Here is a 5,077-nt window from a genome sequence, read left to right as displayed (position 1 = left end):
ATATATATATATATATATACAATATATGTGTGCCTCAATGGCGAAATATTTTATTTTCAATATATTTCTCAATGTCGAACTGTGTAACCATTTTAAAATCTCTCAACGTTGCACAGAGGAAGCCATAACGTCCATTTTGAAAATACTGAAGCAAACACGCGCGGACTGCCTGAAATTCGCGAAACGCGTCGATCGTCATAAATCTCTGTCGCGTAAAAATACTGACTGCTAGTACAATTTGCTCGCAACGCCATTTCTCACGGTGTGCTTTGCCTTGTATATCGATGAAAATTTACCGTCCCTAGTGGTCGTCACTTTGTTTGTCGGCCTTTAAACTGCTTTACTTTCTCAGGCTCCGATACATTTTGCCCGGCTCGACGATTTTGCATTATCACATGATATTACCATACGAAGAAATAAAATTCAGAGATTTTCGTCGGCGTGTTGATTTATAACAGCAAAGCGCGAAAAAGCACGGAGATTAAATAAAATTGTGCGAGAGAGTTTAGAATATTTTCATGTGTGTATTCTTGTACCAAGAATTTTACTTTTTTACCAGAGAAATTTTTAAAATAAATCGAACACACTGCAATGAAGTAGATATTTGTTTCTAGACACATGTTACATGTTTCGAGATAGTCATCAAGACGAATTTAGTTTCTTTCGAAAAAAATACAAAAATTGTAAATCCTCAAGAAGTTTAGGAACAGAGGAAAATTCACTGACTTTACTTGTATCGAGGTATCGTCCACTTTTAAGAAAATACAAGTTGTATTACTTTACGTTTAAAAGAAAATTACTATACCTCGATAGTAATGACGCAGTTTTAGAGGTTCGTTAAAACCGGCGAATGAAGAAAGCGAAGTAGAAAAATCGCAAGAAACGAGTTTGAAGTAAGGATAGCGTTTCGCCACCGAGAACTCTAGAAACTTATAATCATCCGAGGCGTTACATCAGCTCCCAGTTCCAGCGAAGCTCGTGAAGCGTTCATTCTTTAAACTTTAATTATTTATTTGGACAAAATTATTAATTTCTCGTTATCCTACCAGATCTTACACCAACTCTTTTTATTTGCATTTCATTTACGGAGAGATTCGAGATCTTAAATATAGAATTATAAATCTTTTTTAATTCCAAAATAAATCCCACGTTTTATAATTGATAAAAACGTTACTTTACGTTACAAAAGATGCATGCCAATCGTTAAAAAATATATGTATTTTATTAATTTTTCTCCATACGAAGAATTTCGAAGCACAAGTCTAAAAAAAAAATATCGTTTTTGTATTTTCACTCGTAACGATATTATCGTAAAAAAGATCAATAATACGGACATTGTGTTCCGCAATTAGTTCGGCAATCGAAGTGCTCCGCTGTGTAGCGATTAAAATGAAATTTTCGTAATGCACGAATGGTAATGGTTACAATTTGATTAAATATACAAAATCCCGCGTGCGGTCGCGTGTCACGTTTACAGGCCGCTTTTTCTCCGAGCCGCTACATCAGGCGTCGCGGCGCCGACAGGCTGTTCAATGCGGCCGGAATATCTCGTCGCTGCGGTGGATCGTGAAGGGGGTGGAAAAAGAGGGGGAGAGGGGGGGGGGAGGGGAGACAGCGAAAATGGGGGTGCGGGAAAAAGTGCAGGGAGAGAGGAGGAGGAGGAGGAGCAGGGAGTGTCGAGTTGCCGGGGTGGCTCTAGAAATTTATTAGCGCCGGACGCACTCAGCCGCGGCGCGTCACTGTAAATTAACAGCAAACAGAGAAACGAGATGACCCGCCCTCGCACCCTTTCCTCGTTCATCCTCCCTCTCGTTCGCTATCGTGCCGCGCACACATCCCTTTCCATCTCCCATCGTATCTCTCTCTCTCTCTCTCTCTTCCGCGCGGTCCATCGTCGACGACCATGCGCGCACGTTGTTTGCCATTCCCGCCTATTCGACTATGAATTAAAACATAAATTTCAATCAACCGGGCAAAGGCATTTATGTGCCTCCTCGTCCGGAATATACGTATATGGAGTGTCCCGAATGTACTCGATACAGCCATATACTTCATTAAACGTGAAATCGATTTTTTTTCCTTAGCCATGAAGGTCAGTATTTATCACAAGTACTCAAGTTTTATCTTCTAATAAAATAGCGAAATTTTTTTTAATCAACACACAGTGAAACAAGATCTTGTTTTTATATATCTTCTCGAGATTCTGTTCGCCGGATTTTTTATTTTCAATAAAAAATATATTTGTAACCAACGTTGCTTCGATATTGTAACTAATTTTTATAGTTTAACGTCTGACATTTGCGATTGTATGGAATACATACGGTGATTCTAGACCACCTGGTATATCGTACAACCGTGGCCGTCGATTGGGTCGACGTACATACGAGTGTGGAGGGCGAGCAGACGCAATTATGCGAGCTCCCGTACCGATTAAAGAAAATTGTTGCCCCTAGGGTCGCGTTTTTCACCATCAAGACGTGCCATAAACGCTCGAGTACACGTAGGCGGTAAATATAGTGTTGAATGCGTACGGATCTCGAGAATTTCCTTATCGCTCAATTGCAGAGTGCGTGTTTACTCAATGTATTTAGAGTTGCACACATGACATAATGATGACAGTATTTTTCTACCTTTTGAGTAGCTAACAATACAAAAGATATCTACAAGTTTTCAACAACCTACAAATTATCACTTTTACGATATTACATATTAGAGACGTTATATAAATTATATAATTAATACATATCTATAAAGAATATCTAATCATTACGCACAATCAGTTGTAACGTTTTATTTACTTTGGTAACATATAAGCGTTATAATTTATAAGGTCAAATGCGATGCGCAATTTACTGATGCGTGAAGTACAAACTTTGCGCTTCGAATAATAATTATAACAATTCAACGAATTGCACTTGTATTTGGCACAGCTAGCTGCACCTTTGATTCACATTTTTAAAATTGATTATAAGCCAATTATGGACCGTCCGAATTCGTCCGCCGCAGTAGTGGACTTTAATCAATGCGCGATCGCTTGTAATGAGTTAATTATTCCCTCACTCGCGATAGAAAACCGTTAGCAAGTAAGCGCGCGGTATATTATTATCAGGCCGACGGTCTATTAAAGCTGTCGCTTTTCCATTAATTAATGCACACGTCATGCATACTGATCGTCGGATTTTGTCATAATGTAACCCACTAATGGAGAAGTCACGTGTGCGAATAAATCTCCACAAAGTGATTATTTACCTAAATTATTAACTATAATCCTTATTGTAACATTCAGTAGTTTGACACTTAACAATGTCAATAGAAAGTCGATTACACGATTATACTTCCTATACTTAACTATTTAGAAAACAGATCTCATTACATAAATCAATTCTTCTTCATCTGTGCGTACTAATTCTAGAATGCTATTGATATGTAAATTTTACATATAAGTAAGTGAAGCCATTAAGTACTAAGCTTTGCCTTTAGTGGTCATTAAGAGGTCCAATTTGCTATGCTAAAAGCTGAGACAAGACATTAAAAAAATTCTGTTCGTTATATATTAGTTTGAACGTGGTGATTAATATTATAACAGAGATCCAGGTAGAGTCATAATTAAGTCAGAGCAGGTTATCATCATGAATTTATAAATGACAAATTAGATCATGATAATGTTCTTATGATATTATTGTGACTTTTGGTTTCTACTTGAAGAGCGTGATAAATAATTTCAATTTTTGAGCCGTCTTGTGTTATTATTTCGTGTTACTACACATTTTATTTAAGTGTCACGAGAAGATACACGTGCAAGCAGATAAAATTAGATATTACATACGTCATATTATTTCAAGATTGAATTTGATAATCTTATTTTTCCTTTCCTTTTAAATTAATAATTAAATTGTCTGTGTTTATACAATTCTAGATGATAAATATTTTGTAATTAAAAGTGTGCGACATGCATGATAAACTTATGTTACGTTAATTAAATTAAGCGTGACCCATTTTCTTGTAAAATTTACGTATTTCATAGTAATACTGTATCACTCAATGGCACTAGCATTCTAAGGTTAAAACGCAAATCTAATAGTTCATTAATTAGCAAAGAAAACTAGCTTATAGAAATTAATATCCTGAAATAAGTCGTTCCGCTGCAGAATGCATTTTTCTACTCCCTAAATCGGGTTTATAACGAGCGCCCGCTCTATTTTCTACTTCCTGCTTTCCTCCCAGTTGTTATTTCTTTACAACAGACCAATTTAACATCCTTGTAAGAAACGGCATTTTTCTCCGCGCGAAGCTATCCGAAGTAATGTTACGAATTCGTGCTGCTTCTGAGCACGGCCGCTGGTTAATGCGGTGCAAGTTCAAAGTCTTTCGGCAGAACCATGCGAGGAAGAAGAAAGAGATGTTGCTGAGCACCGGCGAGGTTCTTTCGAGAGCTTTTAAGAGCTGCGGTTTGTACCTGTTCCATTTGGCCGCTATATCCTTCTTACGATGCTTTCCGTGATTGCATTAACACCTAATATCATATTATACACCGTGTAACGATGTAGTAACGTTTCTGAAATCGGTTTTTCATAAAAAAAAAAAAAACCACCTTGCTCAAATTTAATAAACTAAATGTTTACAAAGCGCTTCTATTTGCTGTGTTAATGGTAATTAAACGTGCATATCGCGAGAGTAGAAAGAAAACGACCAACTCATCGAGTTTAGTGTACCTATGCTGTACGTGCTCGCACGATGAACGGTATAATACCGTTTATACCGGGTAACCGCATCGCTGCCTGTTTGAGAATAACAACAGCGCACGCCTTTCCGATCGCCTCGCTGGTAAAGATAAACGGCGAAGCGACGGCGCTGGGTAAATATACGCTGGTGTTTTCGCTCGTACGTGCCACCGCCATCTCGCCTTCGTCGAGCTACGGAAGACCGGCGGCCCTCATTCCCTTCGGTCGAGGGGTGAAAATGGGTGCATGGAACGCTCGGGTTTCGAGCTTCGACGAAAACGCACCGCGATGCCCTCCCCCTCCTCTTCCTCTCCCTCCCGATTCAATCAGCCCTCATTGTTAAAAAGTGCTAGCTG

Source organism: Trachymyrmex septentrionalis, unplaced genomic scaffold, assembly GCF_001594115.1.
Source record: "Trachymyrmex septentrionalis isolate Tsep2-gDNA-1 unplaced genomic scaffold, Tsep1.0 scaffold42, whole genome shotgun sequence".
Classification (NCBI taxonomy): domain Eukaryota; kingdom Metazoa; phylum Arthropoda; class Insecta; order Hymenoptera; family Formicidae; genus Trachymyrmex; species Trachymyrmex septentrionalis.
This window is presented reverse-complemented; position numbering follows the sequence as displayed.